Source organism: Pinus tabuliformis, chromosome 2_2 (assembly GCF_031772625.1).
Source record: "Pinus tabuliformis cultivar Carrire ecotype Pingquan chromosome 2_2, CPIR1, whole genome shotgun sequence".
NCBI lineage: Eukaryota > Viridiplantae > Streptophyta > Pinopsida > Pinales > Pinaceae > Pinus > Pinus tabuliformis.
In genome coordinates, this window is record NC_142300.1 from 831,143,673 (window position 1) to 831,167,862 (window position 24,190).

Sequence of the window (24,190 nt, forward strand, 5' to 3'; positions counted from 1 at the left end):
AAATTGGTAGATTTGCAGCATATTTAGATAAAGAATACATAGAGTTATCTATCTAGGAGAGAAATGAATAAATGAAAATAAAGATTTTTGTAAATTTAAATTACATCGGTTTGGCAGGGATTTTGTTTCATGAAACATAATTAATTAGAAATTTCAAACTTGCTTGTTAATAGCTTGTACATCTGTTTGTTTGTTTTGTTGCGAGAAAAAAGAATTAATTGGAAAGGTCAAACTTGCTTCTTAATGGCTTGTACTTGTGTTTGTTTGTTTTGTTGTGAAAAAATGAATTAATTGAGAAAGGCCAACCTTGCATGTTAATGGTTTTTATATTTTGTATTTCAGTTGATTAGTTTTTGGTTTTTGGTTTTTTTCTGAAAATTATGGAAATTTTGGTAAGATTTTAATATTGTAATTCTAGGTTAATTTTCAAACTTCAATATTTTAGGTACGTAAAGAAGTTTTTGATGATAATCCTAATTCAAATACTGATACTATAAAAAAAAAATACCTTACCCCTCTTAATCGTCTAAACAATTCATTCGCTCTCGTACTTCTGTTAGATTGCTTCGGTGGGCAAAAGGGAATTAATTGCAATGGTCAAAATTGCATGTTAATCGCTCTCCTACTTCAGTTAGTTTGTTTCGGTGGGCGAAACCGAATTAATTGCAATGGTCAAACTTGCATGTTAATCTCTGTCGGACTTTTGCGAGGACCATGTTGGGCAGGCATGGACACCCTCCAGCTATAAATGATACATCCCATTTCAGGAAATGTTGAAATCGTAAGTTCTGCAGCCGTTTCCATAGTTGTTTTCGCCAAAGATGGGGATAGTATTGGCAGTTGACTTCTTAATCTTCTATGTCATTTTGCACACGGCAATTGCTTCCTCTCATCATAGGTTTACTCAAGGAGACGCACTGCGTTCGTCGCTCAATGAGCGAAGATATAGGGGCCATAACGTACAGAGTACAGAATGGGATTTCGATGACGCCCTGATTAGTTTTAAGAATGATTCCGAATATTTGACAGATACAGAAGAGGGTCACCTGCAAGAAGCCCATTATCTCCCCCATGGCCTCCCGGGACAGCCAGAAGGCATCAAATTTAGACAATACTCAGGATATGTAACAGTTGACGCCAATGCAGGCAGAGCGCTTTTCTATTATTTCACGGAGGCCGTACGCGATGCCTCAAAGCAGCCCCTTGTTCTCTGGCTTAATGGCGGTGAATTCATTTTAATATTGGCTCTTTTTTTTACTTTTGATCTGGTTTTCTATTGTCCACTTTTCGTCGTGACTCACAAACAGGTAATCCCGACGCAGGGCCTGGATGTTCGTCATTTGGAGTAGGAGCAATGGAGGAACTAGGACCCTTTCGCGTAAACCCAGATGGAAAAACGCTTCACTTCAATCTTTACGCATGGAACCAAGGCTAGTATGGAATTTTTCGGTGCTGTTTCTTCTATTTTTTCAGAGGAAAAAAACACTTTTTATCATTATAAAATAAAAGAGAACCTATAATTTCATAGGTCCATATTTCCATGGTATTTTTCTACCCAGACCATATACATATAAGGTTTATTTATCCTATCTACTGCGTTTATATCTTCTATATAGTTTTGCATGCTAGTCTTCCATCATCTCTGGAGGTCCTTGTATTTCACATTTATATTCTTTGGTGTGAGTTATTCATCCAGACTAAAAAATTGGATACCCCTTCTTTATAGTAACCTAAACAAAAAGAAAGCACAGAAATCTCTTACTCACAGAAAGTGACACTGTTTTAATTTTGACAAGATTTTAAAAATTTGACAAAAAAATCAACAGTCATATTCTGTTCTCTGTAGATACGATCAAATTGGATAGGCTGGAAACAAAAAATTACCAACGTCCTTATGCGATTCATCTGATTAGATAAAATAAGCACCAACGTCCTTGTGAGATTATCTAATAAGATAAAATAGGTAGATTGAAATAATTATGCCCTTTGACCCAATTTATTGGTGCTGTTTCTAATATACAATACATTATCATAGAATAATTATTCAGGCATAGAGTCCGATCATAATCTACAGTGTTTGCTACTGTCTGTCCACGTTTGAAATCTAAAAGAAGATCTCCGAACATGGATAATTTTCAATCAATAAGAATGACGAGTATTATGTGTTATTTTCCCAATTTTATTTTTAAAAAATTGAGTAAGAAGAATCTTAACCATAATCATAATTATTTATATTTGATGTATATTTGGTTAATTTTGTTTTTTTTTTCTTAATTTAGTGATATTTTTACTAGTAGGGATATCATAGAAACAGTATAATAGGAGATTTTGAATCTAAAAATATTATAATAGTAATATACAATGATACTTGTTTCTTTCAAAGATCAAATTCTATTATTAAAAAGATCAGAAACTATTTTAATTGGTTTTATAAGAAATTTATTAATAACACACTATGTATAGTTATCTGAATAAACCAGAAAATAGATAGCATCTTTGATGCATAACAAGACTATAAGCTAGTAAAACCATATTGAGACAAAGTAGAAGCCTCTATTGGAGGGGCTTGTAGCTTGTCTGTAGGTTGTCTCTAGGTCTTCTGTCACTAGCTAGAGTTACCTCTATGTGGGCCAATTGTTCATAGATATCTCTATGTTGTATCTATATCTCATCCAAATATAATAAAGGCTCCTGGTTGGCCTTTTTATTCTCTCATGGAGAATCCTACCAAGTAGTGATTTCATGTGCCAATATAGGCCAATGGTGTGTAAGTCTTGTTTTGGCACCCTCGAGTGTGCCTTCTCTCTGGTAGCCAGTTTGCCAAGGATGTTAAAACTTCATTGTTCATGTGTTGAGAATGATCCATTATAATAAATTCAAGATGAAACTAAGATCCGTTATCAATCATAATCTTCTTGAATTTATGATGCAGTGTTGGCATGATAATGTCGGACGAAAGACTAAGCCCACAAATGGGCTTGAGAACTAACCAGACTATCATGGTTATTGTAGCCCTTATGGTAGCGAGAAAGTTGTCATGTCATGGATGTTGATCCAAGGGGGAAGTTGGACTAAAGAGAGGCTGCACAAGAAGAGGCATGACTAAGAGAATGGGGGTAGATGGCGCTCCATAGGGGTGAGAGGTTTGAATATTGGAGTAGTTAGTAAAATCAAGGAAGAGAAGAACCATGAGGCCACATAAAGTGTGGTGTAGGCCTGAATTTTATATAAAAAGAAAAATTATATAAACCCCAACACTTAAGCTAGAACCACCCCAGCTGATATCTTCTATTATATAGCCCTCGAAGCCAAATATATATATATATATTCAAAAAGAAGAGGGATTTACCTTTTAATAAAAACCATTGGCTCAAGCCTTTTATCATAGCCATGAAGACCAAGCATGCATATATCATATATTAGTGCGGCACCTCTTCTATTATATAGCCTTCGGAGCCAAATATATATATATATATATATATATATATATATATATATATATATATATATATATATATATATATATATTCGAAAAGAGGAGGGGCTTACCTTTTAATAAAAACCATTGGCTCAACCCTTTTATCATAGCCATGAAGACCAAGCATGCATATATCATATATTAGCGCAACACCTTATTAGCTCCATTGCTTTAAACTTTCCTCCCGTTTCCCGTGATATGACTCAACCATGAGACCTGGGTCCCTATCTTTGTGCCCAATTCATCATCTTCCGAGACAAGTCACCCTGACGTTACATCACCCTGACGTTACATCACCCTAACCTATCAAAAAGTGCGCAATAACTTTACCTGATGGGAGACAGAATCTAGGACCTAAATATTCACATTAAATATTGTCCTTGCCTTTTGTCAAATATTGTGCCTTATTGTTCTTAAAAGTACACATGCGCCATCCTTCCTGGAGGAGTTAGTATTTCCTTCGCATGCCCCTCATTAGTTATGTGCCAATAAAGAAACTTTGTGTCACCCCAACGCTTTATTCGTTGGATGGATCTCACATTAGCCCGGGTCCTTTCCACCGAATCACTTCCTTTATGTGCTTCTCGTTTGATCTTCCTGACAAGACCCTTTGAGACATGTCACCCTAAAAATTTCCTTTTAACGAATACTTATTGATCGAAAATTGATATCATCTCCCCGGGCTCTGTCAACAGACAAACTCTTGTCCAAAAAAGAACTAAAGTAAGTTTTGTCTCTTCTTCTTGTACACTTCGGCTCAGCTCCAACTACTAGGTTCTTAATGAAGGATTATGTGAAGGCCATTACGTTGGTTTGGGCACCTCTATCTTTGATTACAAGAATTCAAATAAAACCTGGGTGTAACACAGACCTATGAAACACTTACACTATATATATGCAAGGATGAAAACAATATAATTGCAGAAGGACATGTTTAAATTAATTCAATCCATTCTCACACACCACACTCTCTGCTCTTCTATTAATTAATACTTTAAATATATACATATGTTTGGCATCGTTCCAAATCCTCGAAAATAGGATTGGATGAGCCCAAACTTGGCATCATTGAACTAATTACAACAAATAGATAAATTTAATGAATTACATAGCAACCAAAAACAAACTCTATCATAACAATCCATTTATTGAGGAACCAATTCCTCTGGTAAAAAATTTTGACCTCTCAATCAAATTGGTTTTACAGATGCCCCTCCATCATACTCCCACATAACAAAAAAACTCCATGGGATCTTGCTCATGAGGTATCCAACAGTTCTGCCACTTTCCTATACTAATGTGGAAGTCATCAAATTTGCATAACCTACTCGATGGTACTTCCATTTCACAAAATACTTGTAGTATTTCTTTCCTGCAGTCTTCTTAATTAGTATTTTGTCTAAAATCCTCTCTAGTTGTAAAGGCACTATTGCTGGTAATTGTTTCTTCCATTGAATTTGTGAGTGTCCAATGTCAACTACTATTTGCACCTCTTCTCGTGGACGATACTTATATATGTCTACCACATTGAAGATGGGAGATATGTCAATCCTTGGTGAAAACTCTAACTCATAAGAATTAGCTGGAAATTTCCAAAGGATTTTACAAGGACCAATTTTCTTTAATTTCAGTTTATTGTATTCTCCTTTAGAAAATGTTTCTTCCCTCAAATGTGGCAATACTAAGTCTCCACTTCAAAGATCTGTTCTTTCCTCTTGAGACCTGCTCTAGACTTATATTTGAGATTTCTTTCTTGTAGTCATTGTTTACTTTCTCATGGATCTCCTGTATAGCTGTAACAATGTCTTCTCTTGTTGCACTTCTTTGTTCTACTCTTCTCAAGTCATGCACTCCTCCGAGATGCATCCCATGCATAATATTTAAAGGAATCGAACTAGTGATTATGTTTGGAGAATCATTATAGGAAAATTTAGCCTCGAAAATCACTTGATTCCACTGCTTGGGATGGTCTCCAACCAAGCTCCTCAAGATATTCTCCAAACTCCCATTAACTACCTTGGTCTATTCATCAGTTTGAGGATGATAGGCTTAATGAAAGCTCAATTTTGTCCTTAATTTCTTCCACAAATTTCTCTAGAAATACACAAAGAATCTAGTAACGCTATCTGACACAATTCTCTTATGCACTCCATGTAATCTTACCACTTTTCTGAAGAACAAGTTAGTAACATAGGTAGTATCATTGGTTTTAAAAAAAGTAATGGAATGGGCCATTTTTGAAAATCAATATACTACCACAAAGATTGCATCATTACCCTTTTGAGTTTTTGGGAAAGCAAATACGAAGTCCATGCTTACTGAATCCCATGGTCTATCTGGAATTGCTAATGATGTATACAAACTTGTATTTCGGCTCTTCTCCCCATCATGTAGAACATCTCTATCAAACTATCATGGTATATCCAATAGAATGTGGCACACATTCATGGGCATGATATCACAGAGGACTTTATCCTTATAGTTGCCTATCTGCAACTCCACTTCACACTGTTCATTCACCAACAGTTGATGACCCTTTTGAATCCATGATACCTTATAAGTTGTTGGATGATTCATCCTCTTCAAATTTAACTTCTATACCACATATGTAAACACCAAGTTGTCTTTTTTGCCACTATCAGTCACCATCTTGCAATATTTTTCTTCGACATTGAAAATAGTTAGAAACAAAGTCATTCTCTAAGATGGTTCAACAACTTCTTTCTTTGATTTCAAGAACACTTTCTTCAGTAATAGAGACTCTCCTATATTTGGTACATTTTTTGCCTCTTGTACCTTTGGTTCCCCTTCTTATAATAGGGAAACAACAACAGTTCCCTGGCTTGCATCATTGATTTCTACACATTCATATGTCATATGTCCAAGCTTGCGACACCTATAGCAGCAAATATCTCTTCCTCTACCTCTTCCTCATCCTCTAGAAAAGGATCTTTGGCCTATGAAGTCTCCCTCTTACTGTCATTGTGGAATTGAGATACTATCTCCTTATCTTTATGTTGTAGACCTTTCTCTAGTTGATTGTTGTCCTCTTCCTCTAGTAGTAGTTTTTCCTTGGAAAGAATGCTTCCTTGCAAGCTTCTCCTTATTCTTCAAATCTAATGGGTATGCTTCTTTCACTATTTTGGGTGATAGCACACTGATTTCACCTTGGTTGCTTAGCCTGAGACCATTAATGTATCTAGTTATCTTCTCTTTGGGCTCCTCCACATATCCAACCTTGATATTCACCTTATAAAACTCTTATGCGTACTACATAATAATCATCAATCTCTACATCAAATTTTGCATGTGCTTGAATAAAGAGAGCTGATAGCACTTTCGCAAGAATTTTCCTCTGAGCTTCGCAACCATTTTTTCCCAACTCTTAATCTTTTTCTTATTTTTCCTTGTTTGTTCAACCTTTATGCCATCCCACCACAAAGTTTCATGTCTCTTCAATTTGGTGACAATAAACTTAACTTTATTCTTCTTATCCATCTCCTCATATACGAAAAACTTATCCATCTTAGTGATCGAGTATATGAGCTCCTCCAGATTCGTGCTACTAGTGTAAGAAGATAGATTTTTCTTCACCTTTTTGATAGATTCTAGAACTGCCTTTAATTTTTTGTCTTCTACAGGATCTTTAATTGCTTCTTCCTCCGGATATTCTTCTTCCTCCTCACTTGCATCTCGAGCTTTAGGTTATCTTTAGTTGCTAGTTTCCATGACTGCAATTTTTTCTTCCAAGTGTTGCATAGCTCTCATCACTTTAGCATTGGCTATCTAGGCCTTCCTCCTCTCTGAACTCCTTTTGCATCTCGTCCAAATTTGCACACCATGGTCAACAAATTACTTTTGGAATAAATGGAGGATTTTCTCTAATACCAACTGATGGAGACCATATATATATATATATATATATATATATATATATATATATATATATATATATATATATATATATATAAGTCCCCCAACACTTAAACTAGAACCACCATAACCAACATCTTCTATTAATAGACACCTTATTAGCTCCCTCATTTGTTTCATGCAATACGACCAGACCATGAGACTTGGGTCACTCTCCTGGTGTGCAATAAAGTTCATGTTAGCTATGTTAGTTGATTCTTTTGAAAAGTCAATCCTATCATTAAAAAGACTAGAAACTATTTTAATTGGTCTTATAAGAAAACAATTAATAACATATTATGTATAGCAATTTGAATAAACCAAAAAATATAGAGTATCCTTGATGCATAATAAGACTGTAAGCTAGTAAAACCATATCAAGACAAAGTAGAAGCCTCTATTGGAGGGGCTTGTAGGTTATCCGGAAGTCCTCTGTCACTAGCTAGAGTTACTTCTATGTGGCTAATTGTTCAACGATGTCTCTATGTTGTATCTATATCTCATCCAAATATAATAAAACCTCTTGGTTGGCCCTTTTGTTCTCTCATGGAGAATCCTACCAAGTAGTGATTTCATGTGCCAATATAGGCCAATGGTATGTAATATTGTTTTTGCACCCTCGAGTGTTCCTTCTCTCTAGTGGCCAATTTGCCAAGGATGTTAAAACTTCATTGTTCATGTGTTGAGAATCATCCATTATGATAAATTCAAGATGAAACTAAGATCCATTATCAATCATAATTTTCTTGAATTTATGATGCAGTCTTGGCATGATAATGTCATACCAAATCCTGAGCCCAGAAATGGGCTTGAGAACTAACAAAACTATCATGGTTATTATAGCCCTTGTGGTAGCGAGCAAGTTGTCATGTCATGGATGTCGATGCACGGGGGAAGTTGGACTAAGGAGAGGCTACACAAGAAGAGAATGACTAAGATACTGGGGGTAGATGATGATCCAGAGGGGTGAGAGGTTTGAACATTGGAGTAGTTAGTAAAATCAAGGAATAGAAGAATCAAGAGGCCACATAAATGGTGGTGTAGGCCTGAATTTTATATAAAAATAAAATTTATACAAGCCCCAACACTTAAACTAGGACCACCACAACTGATATCTTCTATTATATAGCCCTCAGAGCCATATATATATATAATAGAAGATATCAGTTGTGGTGGTCCTAGTTTAAGTGTTGGGGCTTGTATAAATTTTATATATGTATATATATATGTATATATGTATATATATCTATATATATATATATATATATATATATATATTCAAAAAGAGGAGGGGCTTACCTTTTACAAATACCGCTGGCTCAAGCCTTTTATCATAGCCATGAAGACCAAGCATGCATATATCATATATCAATGTGGCACCTTATTAGCTCCATTTCTTTAGACGTTCCTCCAGTTTCCCGCAATATGACTGAACCATGAGACTTGGGTCCCTATATTTGTGCTCAATTCATCATCTTCGGAGACAAGTCACCCTGACCTTACATCACCCTAGCCTATCCAAAAGTGCGCAATAACTTTACCTTATGGGAGACAGACTCTAGGACATAAATATTCACGTTAAATGTTGTCCCTGCTTTCTGTCAAATACTGTACTTGATTGTTCTTAAAACTACACATACCTCGTCCTTCTTGGAGGAATTAGCATTTCCTTCGCATTCCCCTCATTAGTTATGCACCAATAAAGAAACTTTGTGTCACCAAAATGCTTTATACATTGGATGGATTTCACATTAGCCCGGGTCTTTGCCACCCGAGCGCTTCCCTTATGTGCTTCTCATTTGATCTTCCTGATAAGACCCTTTGAGACATGTCACCCTGAAAATTTCCTTCCGATGAATACTTATTGATTGAAAGTTGATATCATCTCCCCGTTGCTCTGTCAATAGACAAACTCTTATCAAAACAGAAAAAACTAAACTAAGTTTTGTCTCTTCTTCTTGTACACTCTGACTCAACTCTAATTGCTAGGTTGTTAATGAAGGATTATGTGAAGGCCATTATCTTGGTTTGGACACCTCTATCTTTGATTACAAGAATTAAAATAAAACCCAAGTGTAACAAAGATCCATGCAACACTTACACTATAGATGAAGGATTATCTGAAGGCCATTATCTTGGTTTGGACACCTCTATCTTTGATTACAAGAATTAAAATAAAACCCAAGTGTAATACAGACCCATGCAACACTTACACTATATATCTATATATATAAGGATGAAAAAAATATAATTACAGAAGGATTGGTTTAAATTAATTAAATCCATTCTCACACACCACACTCCCAGCTCTTCTATTTATTAATACTTTAAATATATACATATTTTTGGCATCATTGCAAATCCTTAAAAATAGGATTGGATGAGCCCAAACTTGGCATGATTGTACTAATTATAAAAAATAGATAAATTTAATGAATTACATAGCAACTAAAAACAAACTCTATCTTAACAATCCACTCATTGAAGAACCAATTACTTTGGTAAAAAAATTTGACCTCTCGATCAAATTGGTTTTATGGATGCCCCTCCATCATACTCCCACATAACAAAAAAATCTCCATGGGATCTTGCTCATGAGGTATCCAACAATTCTACCACTTTTCTATACTAATGTGGAAGTCATCTGAGTTTCATTAGCTACTGGATGGTCCTTCCATTTGATAAAATACTTGTCAAATTCCTTTCCTGTGGTATTCTTAATTAATATTTTTTCTAAAATCCTCTCTAGTTGTAAAGGCACAATTACTGGTAATTGTTTCTTCCATTGAATTTGTCATTGTTCACTCTCATCTACAATTTGCACCTCTTCTCCTAGATGACACTTATATAAGTCTGCCACATTGAAGATGGGACATATGTCAATCCTTGGCGACAACTCTATCTCATAAGCATTGGCAGGAAATTTTTGAAGGATTTTTAAAAGGACCAATTTTCTTTAATTTCAGTTTATTGTAATCTCCTTTAGGAAATATTTCTTCCCTCAAATGTGCCAATACTAAGTCTCCCACTTCAAAGATCTATTCTTTCCTCTTGAGACCTACTCTGGACTTGTATTTGAGATTGCTTTCTTGTAGCCATTGTTTACTTTCTCATGGATCTCGTGCATAGTTGTAACAAAGTCTTCTCTTGTTGAACTTCTTTCGTTTGACTCTTCTCAAGTCATGCACTCCTCTTAGATGCATCCCATGCATAATCTGAAAAGGAATCCAACTAGTGATTATGTTTAGAGAATCATTATAGGAAAATTTAGCCTCGGAAAGCACTTGATTCCACTGCTTGGGATGATCTCCAACTAGGCTCCTCAAGGTATTCCCCAAACTCCTATTAACTACCTTGGTCTATCCATCTGTCTGAGGATGATAGGCTTAACGAAAGCTCAATTTTGTCCTTAATTTCTTCCATAGATTGTTGTAGAAATTCACGAAGAATCTAGTAACATTATCTAACACAATGCTCTTGTTCACTCCATGTAATATCACCACTTCTCTAAAGAACAAGTTAGTAACGTGGGTAGCACCATTGGTTTTAAAACAAGTAATGGAATGGGCCATTTTTTACAATAAATATACTACAACAAATATTGCATCATTACCCTTTTGAGTTTTTGGGAAACCTAATATGAAGTCCATGTTTATTGAATCCCATGGTCTATCTAGAATTGGTAATGATCTATACAACCTTGTAATTTGGCTCTTCTCTCTACCATGTAGAACATCTCTATCAGACTATCATGGTCTATCCAATAGAATGTGGCACACATCCATGGGCATGATATCACATAGGACTTTATCCTTATATTTTCATATCTGTAACTCCACTTCACACTGTTCATTCACTAACAATTGATGGCCCTTTTGAATCCATGACACATTATAAGGTGTTGGGTGCTTCATCCTCTTTGAATTTAACTTCTCTACCCCATATGTAAACAACAAGTTGTCTTTGTTGCCACTATCAATCACCATCTTGCAACATTTTCCTTGGACTTTGAAAATAGTTATAAACAAAGTCAGTCTCTAAGATGGTTCAAAAACTTCCTTATTTGACTTCAAGAACACTTTCTTAACTAATAGAGACCCTCCTATCTCTGGTACATTTTTTGCTTCTTGTACCTTTGGTTCCCCTCCTTATACTAGGGAAACAACAACACTTCTCTGGCTTGCATCCTTGTTTTCTACGCATTCATATGCCATATGTCCAAGGTTTCCATACCTGTAGCAACAAATATCTCTTCCTCTACCTCTTCCTCATCCTCTGGAAAAGGATCTTCAGCCTATGAAGTCTCCCTCTTACTCTCGTTTTGGAATTGAGCTACTATCTCCATCTTTTTATGTTGTAGATCTTCCTCTAGTTGACTGATGTCCTCTTCCTCTAGTAATACTTCTTCCTTGGCAAGAAGGCTTCCTTGCAAGCTTCTCCTTATTCTTCCAATCTAACAGGTATGCTTCTTCCACAATTATGGATGATAACACGGTGATTTCACCTTGGATGTCCAGCCTGAGACCATTAACATATCTAGTTATCTTCTTTGTGGGCTCCTCTACATATCCAACCTTAATATTAGCCTTATAAAACTCTTATGTGTATTACATAATAATCATCAATCTATACATCATATTTTGCATGTGCTTTGAGTAAAGTGAGTTAATAGTAATTTGGCAAGAATTTTCCTCTAAGCTTCACAACCATTTTTTCCCAACTCTTAATCTTTTTCTTATTTTTCCTTATTTTTTCAACCTTTACGCCATCCCACCATAAAGTTTCATGTCCCTTCAATTTGGTGGCAATAAACTTAACTTTCTTCTTCTCATCCATCTCCTCATATTCGAAAAAACTTATCCATCTAAGTCATTGAGTATATGAGCTCCTCTAGATTCATGCTGCCAATGTAAGAAGATAGATTTTTCTTCACCTTTTTGATAGATTCTAGAACTTCCTTTAATATTTTGTCTTCTATAGGATCTTCAATTTCTTCTTCGTCTGGAGATTCTTCTTTGTTGTTACTTGCATCTCCAGCTTTAGGTTCTCTTTAGTTGCTAGTTTCCATGACTGCAATTTTTTCTTCCAACTACTGCATAGCTCTCATCACTTCAGCATTGGCTATCTAGCCCTTTCTCCTCTCTAAACTCCTTTTGCATCTCGTCCAAATCTATGCGCCATGGCCAAAAAATTGTTTTTGGAGTAGATGGAGGATCTGCTCTAATACCAAATGATGGAGATCGTAACTTTATATCTATCTATCTATCTATCTATCTATATATATATATATATATATATATATATATATATATATATATATATATATATATATATATATATATATATATATATATATATATATATATATATATATATATATATATTAAAGCCCCGAAACTTAAACTAGAACCACCACAACTGACATCTTCCATTAATAGACACCTTATTAGCTCCCCCATCCGTTTCCTACAATACGACTAGACCATGAGGCTTGGGTCCCTCTCTTGGTGCACAATTCCTCATCTATTGAGACATAGCAACCCGACCTATCCAAAATTACACAGTAACTTTACCCTCTAGGAGACAGACTCTGAGACATGAATATTCACTTTAAATGACGTCCCCTACTTTTGTTAAAGGTTGACCCTAGTGCTTTCTAATAGTACACATACCTTGTCCTTTCGGAGGGAGTCAATATTTCCTTCGCAGACCTCTCGTTAGTTGGATTCCATCTTAGCCCAAGTTCTCATCACACCAACGCTTCACTTATGCATTACTCCTTTACTCTTCTTGAGGAAGACCATCTAGGACACGTCACCTAAGAAAATGCCTTTTGGTGAATACTTGTTTGTAAATGTGTTAGAAAGCTTACATAGATGAATCTATCTAGTAAAGGTTGAACACACAGCTTTTCCAAGCAAAAACTCCAAAAAAAAATCGAAAGAACAAAAAGAATTATTGACTAACAGAAAATAGGTTACTATGCTCATGATATACTACATGAGAGTCAACTAATACGCATCACTGGGTGAATATTCCAAGGTAATGCACCATAGTGGTGATCAATGAGAGGCTTCGACACCTACAACAAGTTCCGAAGAGACCTAGCCAGTTGCGGAGTGAAAGGAGGAGAAAATCAAGGAGTAAATCATGCAAAAAGTATATTGCATGTAGTCCCATGCATGCATGGATAGTCAAAGGCACTAATCTGGTGAAGATTCTAATGTTGAAGCTTTTCGTGTCAATGAGTGCTCTAACTAAGTTTTCGCATGTGCCAATAATGAAGTTCCTAGGTGTGTAATACCTCCAACACCCCCCTTGAATACCACTATGGGGAAAAATAGAAAATGGGATCCGGAAACTAAGGCCAAAGGTCACCCAAAATATAGTGCAACTTGTACTAAAATTGAGGAAAGAGGGTAAACTTTGTTTGAAAAACCCCCCCTCAAAATATAATGTAATCGAAAGAAAAGAAGAAGAAAAGACAGTTGGTAAGCAACTATGTCCTTCACCCAAGACGATCACACAGAGAGTGAAACTTTTGCTGAGTGATTGTATTGGTGAAGATGTCTACAATCTGTTCTGCTGAAGGACAGAACTACAAATCAATGACCTGATCATGTACTAAGTCTCTGATGTAGTGCATATGGATCTCTATGTGCTTCATCTGCTGCTGATGTACTGGATCCCTGCAAAATTTGAGAGTTCTCTAGTTCTCACATTAGATGACAGTGGGATGGTGGAACTGGATGCCCAACTCAGTGAGGAAGTGTTGTAGCCAGAGAGCCTAAATGGTGATGTTGACTGCTCCTCTGTACTAGGCCTCAACTGAAGAGGGAGCAATAGCAACCTGCTTCTTGCTCGATCAACAGATAGGGCCAGACCCTAGAATGAGTGATATCTGGAGGTGGACTTGTGATCAAAATTGTTGCCCACCCAATCAGAATCTGTGAAGCCAAGGAGATTCAATAGAGATCTTGTTGCATACTGAATCCTAAAGGTGATGGTGCCCTGCACATATTGGAGGATGTGCTTGGCATCTTTCCAGTGTAGCTCATGTGGCTCTTGCATATATCTGGAAACTGCCCCTACTGCATATTTGAGAGATTTGGTCTGCAGTGGGTGAGGCACACTAAGCTCCCCATTGGCTGTTAGTAGAGAGTACTGTCAAATAATGGAGTGTCACCTCCATCCTCAAGGCATACCACAAACAGAAAAGTAGTCGTTGCTGGCTTGCAGTCAGTCATGTGAAATGTCCAAAGAAGATCCTGCGCATACTTAGCCTAAGAGATTTTAATGCCTGTGGCATCCTGGCTAATCTCAAGACCAAGAAAGAAGTGTAATGGACCCATGTTCGTCATTAAGAACCTATCATGCAAGGTCCTCTTTACTGCAGCAATGGCTAAAGCCGAGCTGCCGGTGATCAGGAGATCATCCACATACAAAACTAAGATAAGAAGAGAGTCATGTGTCTTGAGCATGTAAACCTTTGGATCAGACTTACATCTTTCAAAGTTTTGAGATAAGAGAAAAGAATCCATCTTTGCATACCAAGCTCTCAGGGCCTGCTTAAGGCTGTAGAGAGACTTCTTTAGTCTACAGACTAAAGATAAATCCTGAATGAAACCATGTGGTTGCTCCATGTAGATCTCCTCAGATAGGTCTCTGTGAAGAAAGGTATTCTTCACATCCATTTGATGTACTTACCACCCCTAGGCAGCTACAATGGCAAGTGCAAAGCATATGGAATCCATCTTTGCTACCAGAGAAAAGGTCTCATCATAATCAATGCCATGCACTTGCTGGAAGCCTTTGGCTACTAGCCTGGCTTTCTGTTTGGTGATTTTCCCATCTACAACACTCTTAGTCCTGTAGACCCATTTTCATTAGACAAGTTTCCTTCCTGAAGGAAGGGGGACCAGATCCCAGGTCTGGTTCTCGAGGAGGGAGTTGTAATCCTCCTCCATGTCGAACTCCCAAGAGGGATGTCTAGTAGCTTTAGCATAAGGCTGCATATCATAAGACTAAACCAAATGGCAATGCAAGGATGGCGTTGGTTCAGTGGCAGTGAGGGCAAGAGGAAGCTCAATAAACTCTGAGCTAGTCCTCTGCTGATGAAAATTATCCCCCACAATACCGTTTCTAGTAGCTAGGTGGTTTTGTGCATATATCTCACTTAAGTTCCCTGTTCTCTGATTTATGACAGGGGAAGTTGATTCACTTCTATCTGGGTTGGATGTGGATCATCATATGCATGCACTGGATTTGTATCTAAAGATTGTCTCTACATTTGCATGCTCTACCCCAACATCTGCATGCTATGTATCTACATCTGAGTGTAGTGAGTCATCAGATCAGTCATGAGGTGGATAAAAGGTGTCTGCATGTGGCAATTGAGGTGAATGTGAGTGACTTTCCCAAAATTGGACACTTCTCTCAATGATGAGCTTGTCCATAAAGGAAATCAGGAGTCGGTATCCCTTCACAACATCAGGGTATCCAACGAATATGCACTCAATGCTCTATGAATCAAGAGCCTTCCTCTTTTCAGAGGGGATCCTGGCCCATTGTCAAGATCCAAAAACACGGAAGTGGGTGGCCTCTAGTTTAGTGCCACTCTAAGCCTCAAAGGGGGTCTAATCCCTAATAGATATATCAGGAGATCAATTCTTGATGTAGTTAGCACAATTAAGTGCTTCATCCCATAGCTTATGAGGTAGTGACTTAGCATGTAGCATGCAAGAAGCCATCTCTTTGAGAGATCGATTCTTTCTCTTAGCAACTACGTTCTACTGCGGAGTGTATGGAACTATGTGCTACAACTATATGCCAGACTCAAGGCAAAGGTTCTTGTGCTATGTTAACATATTCCCCCGCATTGTCTGTACAGAGGGCTTTGATATTTCTGTTTGACTGTGTCTCAACTAGTTCTTTGAAATCTTCAACGTGCACTAAAACTTCAGATTTGGCCCTGAGAAGATACACCCAAGTATACTGTGAGAAATCATCAATAAATGTAAGCACATACCTTGCTTCGTTGATGGAAGGAGGAGGAAAAGGCCCCATGAGATCACCATGGATCAGATCTAGAGGAGAGGATGCTCTATGAGTCTTGTGAGTGTCAAGCTTTTCTCTAGGATGTTTGCCAAGGACACACCCTTCACAAATGCCTTTGGAGAAACTAATATTTGGAAAACCTTCCACCATATCATGCTCTCTTAGCTGTTGCATATACCTATAATTTAAGTGACTAAACCTCTCGTGCCAAAGCCTACTACTATCATTAGCATGTGTAAGCAATAAGGAGGATTCAGATTTAATAAATTTAGAAAATGTATACAGTCTAGCTCCATTGTTTACCTCACCAGTCGCAATTTTGGAGCTACTATGTAGGTCATATATGTTCACTGCATCTGGAGTGAATTCAACTCACTTTCCGGTGCCGACACGAGTGATCTGATAAACTGAAAGTAGGTTTACTGAAAGTTTTGGAACATGAAGCACATCTTCAAAGCATTCGTGTAAAAGTTCCACTCTACCTTTTCTGTTGACCTCAATAGGTGAGTCATCTCCCATGAGGATGGGAGGTCCTTTGCATGCATTGAAAGAGGAATAGACTTCCTTCATAGTAGCCATATGTTGTGATGCACCAAAATCTATAATCCATGCATCAGGCGAAGAGTTAATTGCAACTAAAGCATGAAAATGTTTACCTTTCCCGTGTGGCAGATCCTTAGTTTACTTCTTGGTGCCCTGAGGGATGTGGTCCCCAAGGTCGTGCTTCTGAAGGATTTCTGCCATGTGGTCAATTTTTTTCTTCATGTAGGAGGATTCTAGATGGAATCCTCAGTGACAGTAGGTGCATTTGTATCCTTTCTTCCCTTTCTCATATCTCGAGCCAAAGGAGTCATTGAAGGGCTTGGTGTACCGTTCCTTCTTTGGATGGGAATGCGCTTTTCCCTTGTCTTTCTGCTGTTGATTTTTCTGATTTGAATTAGATCTGTGATTTTTATTGTGTCTATCATCATGCACAGCAAGTGCATGCACTTTTGGAGGTTTGATTTTCACCATGCCAATGAGTTTATCTTGCTCAAAAGTGAGGGACTCCATGTACTCTTTGAGAGAAGGAATAGTGTAGGATTTACCTATTGCAAGCCTTACTGAATGAAATGTAGACACAAAGACAGAGTATTGTGGTCCGAGCTTTGACATAATAGAGAGAACTTGGCGACTCTCCTCCTTGGATTTTTCAATTCCACAACCCTTGAGTTGCAGTAATAGATCATTATATTTGGTGAAGAAGTCTTGAATTTTGTCATAGTTTTGTGGATCTAATGAGAGAAACTCCACTTTGAGCAGATTTCCTTTCATCTCATCCTGTTTCCTGTAGAGTTCTTCAATCTTTTTCCAAATCTCATTTGGAGTACTGCAGATAGATAGATGAAACTATAACTCTGGGGAGATGCACATGGATATGGATGTGTGGGCCTCATCCATGTGGTTGAGGTACTTGGATTTCTCTATGACTGAAGTGGGTTCCACTTCTGCAGCCATGGTAATCTAGTACAACCCTTTCTGATGAAGGTATCGAGCCATTTGGTCCTTCCATTTGTGATAGTTGTACGGTGTTAGGATTGATGCTTCGGGAAACTCCATTTTTCTATCGATCTTTGATCTCCCAGTTGTAATACCTACAAAATAAAGTACTGGTGCGCCTTTTATCTAACAACCTATGGAATCTGATACCATGTAAATGTGTTAGAAAACCTGCACAGATGAATCTAGCTAGTAAAAGTTGAACACACAGCTTTGCAGAGCAAAAACACTACAAAAAAATCGAAAGAAGAAAAAGAATTATTGATAACAGAAAATAGGTTACAATGCTCATGCTATACTACATGTGAGTCCACTAATACGCATCACTTGGTGAAGATTCCAAGGTAATGCGCCATAGTAGTGGTCAATGAGAGGACTTGACACCTACAGCAAGTTCCAAAGAAAGCTAGCCAGTTGCAGAGTGAAAGGAGGAGCAAATCATGCAGAAAGGATCTTGCATGTAGTCCCATGCATGCATGGACAGTAAAAGGCACCAATCTGGTGAAGATTCCAATGTTGAAGCCTTGCATGTCAGTGAATGCTCCAACTAAGTGTCTGCATGTGCCAGTAATGAAGGTCCTAGGTGTGTAGCACCTCCAACATTGTTGACGAAAAGTTGATTCCGTCTTTGTGACCTCTATCAATAGACAGACTCACATAAAAAATAAAATAAGTGTTGCCTCTTCCACATGTACACTGTGACTCAGCTTAGGTTTTTGAGTTCTTAATGGAGGATTCTGCAAGGGCCATTATGTTCGTGTGGGCATCTCTGTCTCCGATTACAGGAATTCAAGTAAAACCTGGGGGCGTAACGGAGACCCCTACAACACTTACACTTTATATATATATATATATATATATATAGAGAGAGAGATATATATATATATATATATATATATATATATATATATATATATATATATATATAGTTATAGTTATAGTTAAGGATGAAAATAATATAACTGCAAAAGGATTGGTTTAACTTAATTTAATGCACTCTCACACCCCAAACTCTTTTCTTTTTTATTCATTAAAACTTTAAATGTATACATATGTTTGACATCGCTCTAGATCCTTGAAAGCAAGATCGGATGAGCCGAAACATGGCATAATTAGACTAATTACAACAATTATCTAAATCTAATGAATTACATGGCAAAAAACAAACTCGATCTTAACAATTTACTCATCAATGAACCAACTCCTCTACTAAATTATTTTGACCTCTCGGTCAACTTGGTTTTATGGATGCCCTACATTAAAAAGACCCTCCAAAACAAGGAATTAGAAGATGACCATACGATAGGGAAAGTGGCCAAAGAAATATGACCATATAATAGGGAAGGTGGCCATAAGGAATTCCATAAGCCTCTAGAAATTCTCGATAAGATATAAACTTATGACAATAGTGAGAACCAAGAACTCAACAAGAAATAGAGACAGTGAAATCAAAGTAACATGCAACCAATAACTTGAATGAGTAAAAATTGAAGAGATAACATCTAGAAACATTTTAAAAAAGACCTATATCCAAGCACATGTAGGCAAGAGATACCACACTGCCTACCCATGTTCATTCTTTGATTCCTTAGTCTTGAATGAAATTAACTCCACTAAGGTGGAGGTTAGGCTAAGAAGAACTAGACATTTATTGATTGCATAAAAGGAAACAAGAAGGAGCCATACAAGGCTAAGCAGAAAGTGACTAAGTGGAGTTGAGACCAAACTGCTAAGTTGTAAACAACAATTGCTAAACTTACCATCCAACTTTATAAAAATCCACATGCCATCAATAAACTTCCTATATGTACCACCCTTGTTCATTAATGTGTACATGCTGGGAAATGATGGGGGATCAAACATTTTTATCATGACTAATAGACAAGTGGTACCCACACCTCTGTTCTCTATTGAGCTAGGTGAAAGTGGGTACTCCTTCCAATACATTGTTTATCACCCAATAAGGAGATTTTCTTCATCTCATTACTTAAAAATTAAAAATATTAAAAAAAAATAAATAATTTTTTTTAGTCAAAATAAACTTAAATTGATCTCAATAAATATATAATTGAAAAGTAAATTAATTTTATATAATATAAATATATTATTTAGATATTATAATTTATTTAATATATTTAAAAAAATATAACTCAATTTATCATCTACATATATCAATTTAGTATTTGATTTGATTATAATTTTAGAATTAAATTATAAATTTGGTTTAATTTAAAAATGATAATAAATATGTATAACCAAGTACTAAATATAATTTTCATTCAAATTTCATATTATTGCAAATATTTATACATCTCTATTTATTTTCAAAAATTTAAAATTAACATAATTTTATATTATTAAGATATATTGTTGATTTATTATTATTTTTTTACTCAATAATTATAAGAAATTTTATTAAATTCAAGTTATTAAAAAGTTTTTTTTTTTTTATAAAATATAAATTATCACAATTATGTGAAGAAAATAAATATTACTAAAATAAAAATAATCTTTATAAGATTTATAATAAAAATGTGTGCTTTTCTAAATAATTAAGATCAGGAAAAAATGATAACCTTATTAAAATTGAAAATAAGATATTTTTATACATGAATGATTTTTTTTTAATCACAGAACTAACCTTCTTAACTCAATAAAATTATTATAATTCTCCAAAATTTCTCTCAATATCCGAGAGAAATAAAATGATAAAGAACGTAGAAAATGTCCTTACCTTTTAAAATTCTTATAAATCAATTTCAATTTAATCTCAATCAGTAAATGTTAGCCACAACCTATCATCCTCTTCCTAACCTAGATATGAGTGTGCATCCTTCATCATGTATTTCTATTACGCTGGAATTGATTCCAGGTTATAAATTTTCGTCTATATTATCACCATGCATTCTTACTGCAGTGGCCAATATATTGTTTCTGGAGTCCCCTGCCGGTGTTGGATTCTCTTATTCAAACAGGAGCTCTGATTATAAAGAGAGTGGTGATAAACGAACAGGTAATTTGTGAAGTGTTTAGTCTTGTAGAAATTTATGACCTTTAAACATACATTTAAACATATGACCTTTGTTTCTTTTCCAGCTAAAGACGCGTATGCATTCCTGGTGAACTGGTTCAACAGGTTTACCGAGTATAGATTTCGAGATTTCTACATAGCAGGCGAAAGTTATGCTGGTAATAATACATAATATAATGTTATTTTATCCAATGGTTTCTACGAGGCTTTGGAAGATTATAAAGACATTATGGAAATTTTGAAAATGACTATATCTTTAGAGATTTAATTTATTTTTTTTCAAAAATGATATGTAGGGAGTCAAATTATGTGAGGATTGTATATTGCTGGTCTTTATGTGAAGATTGTATATTAAACAGACTCGTCCTTGAATTTGTCTGAAAACGGTTATGCTCGTTCTTTTTATTAAACACACCTCTCTTGAAATCTTCTGAAAGCTGTGATATTCTGAATAAATGCAACTGTGATACTCATTCCTTTTATTAAACATACCTCTCCTGAAAGCTGTGATATTCTGAATACATTCCTTTTATTAAACATACCTCTCCTGAAAGCTGTGATATTCTGAATAAATGCAAGACGCGTTGGATTTATACAGAAATATTGATATTTTTGTGAGTGTAACGCCGAGTATCGGACCATGATTGTAGGACATTACGTTCCAGAGTTGGCTGCAACAATTTTACACCACCAAAGGTTGTCGCAGGCATCTTTCATTAATTTCAAAGGAGTAATGGTGAGTTCAAAACAGAGTTTGTCGATCTAAAATAAAAACAATTCACGAGGCAAAAATATTGAGTGGTGGGACAAATCAGTTGAAATTTTCCATTACATCAAAACAAATTAATAAACTTCCAAGTCTAATTAGTTTACTAGGAGGTTAGTAATATGTTTCGAGGGTGGCAATGAGCTCAGGTACTTGATTACCAATGAGATTTTAATATCATATTGAGCTGAATAATAAATATTTTAATATCATATTGAGGTTTTAGGTTACGCCACAATATTATGTAGTTGAGGTTAGTAATAAACTTCCAAATCTAATTAGTTTACTAGGAGGTTAGTAATATGTCTAAGGGTGGCAATTAGTTCGGGTACTTGATTACCAATGAATAGTAAAAATTTTAATATCACATTGAGGCTTTTGGTTACACAACATTATTGAGGTTTTTCCTTACACTACATTTTTAGTTATTAGTAAACTTCCAAATATTTACAAGTGGACCATTAACCACCTTAAATGATACCCAAGACAAATAATATGATAATTACTGTAACAATAAAGAAGCGCGTTTCCAAGCACAACAATAAAATTAAAATTTACAACTATGTTAAAATCCATCGTGCAAGTCCAGAATTTTTGAAACTAGAGTATATAATCAATTTCAAGTTTACTCATTGAACTTCTGCAGGTGGGAAACGGCATAATGAACTGCGAGACAGATAAACTTGGACAAATTACGTACGCGTGGACACATGCTTTAATATCGGATGAAACTTATGAAGCTCTAATCAAATCAAAGATGGGGACATGTCGCTCTGGTCTCGATCTCGTATTCCCAGTCAAGCCAATTATCAATCCATATGACATCTTTGCTCCCCTATGTCCAACTAATTCATCCGGCCAAGCCAAGGTGTGTAAATTAGAAATTTATATAATATAATGGTTGAAATTTTAATGTCATTACAGTAATACACTTATATAAGCTTTAAACAGTTTTTTTTGGTTATGCAGGAAATAAATCTAAATGAAAAAAAAATGACAAGTCTTCAAAATCACTCTAGATAAATTTATATGTGAGTTAAATAAGCTTCTATAGCCTCAAATTTTCATTGAACATACTTGTGTGAAAAGCAGGAAGAAGCTGAAATTCCTGGATATGATCCTTGCATTGGTAACTACGTACACTCGTATCTTAATAGACCCGATGTTCAGAAAGCCATACATGCAAAGGAAACAGCCTGGTGGAGTTGCAGGTGAGACTCCTTAAAGCAAATTAATAATAATAAATTATTTTTAAGTTCAAAGCAAAAACACCCACCAAGTTTGTTTTACCTTTGGAAATTCATTTTGATTTCTTGCAATGTGTTACAAGTGATATCGTGGGTAATATTTATTGGAACGACGATCCCACAAGTATGTTAGAAATCTATAGCCGCCACCTTATTCCAACTGGCCTGCGAATACTTATCTATAGGTATGAATTTTAATGACTTCTTCCCCGCGGTGCATGACAAGTTTGTTATTTTATAACGATCTCTGAATTTTTTGTTTGGTTTTCAGTGGAGACACTGATAGCGTAGTGCCCGTGACCTCAACAAGATTCTCCATTAATAAACTCAAACTTCCAATTGAAACTCCATGGTACCCCTGGCTTGATGGCGACGAGGTAATTAGATTGAACTGTCATTAATTTCACATATAAAGTTCTGAGAAGATTGATCTTTATGTGCAGAAATTTTCCGATTCCACGTCAAAATTCGTGCAGGTGGGAGGATATACTGTAATTTACAAGGGACTGACATTTGCCACCGTTCGTGGGGCGGGGCATCAAGTTCCAGAATTTCAACCGTCCAGGGCCTTAACGTTGTTCAAAAGCTTTTTGAGTGGGAAGCCCTTGCCAAGTTAATTTGATTCTTCTCCAATAAACTTTTCCAATTTGGTCTGCATGCATAACCATTCTCGCTCAGTCGAGTTTGCATGCTCAAGAATGGTTCTTCCCCAGTTATCTCCTCAGCAATACTTTTAGATACATTTTAGTGCGATATCTAGACCCACGGTGATTTTAGGCTATTTAACCATCTTTGTATACCAGGTATATTTGTTGTCTGATCGAAAATTTGTGAAACTACTACTATAAAGATCCAAAACTGTTGGAATCTTTGTATCGCATGAATTTATATTTCATTTTGAAATTGTAATATGCTCAGAATTTTAAACAAATGAATAAAATGATGCCTACTTTGAATGATAAGCTTCAATAAACTATTTGCTAAAATGAAAATTAAAAGCAACAAAGTTATATTTTGGTGATTCTCACTCACAGTTATAAACTTTACTAATATATGATGCGAACAACATTTGATGTGAACATGGTACGTCAGTAATTATCAGTTTTAATAACGAATTTAGCAAGTGTCACAGAATTTAGCCAGGATCAAAAGCAATTTGG

At 35.9% G+C, this 24,190-nt stretch overlaps 1 pseudogene; it reads left to right on the forward strand.

The window, feature by feature from the left end:
- The first annotated feature begins 748 nt into the window (after positions 1-748).
- Positions 749-23,647, forward strand: LOC149195550 (putative serine carboxypeptidase-like 23; annotated as a pseudogene).
- The last annotated feature ends 543 nt before the right edge of the window (positions 23,648-24,190 follow it).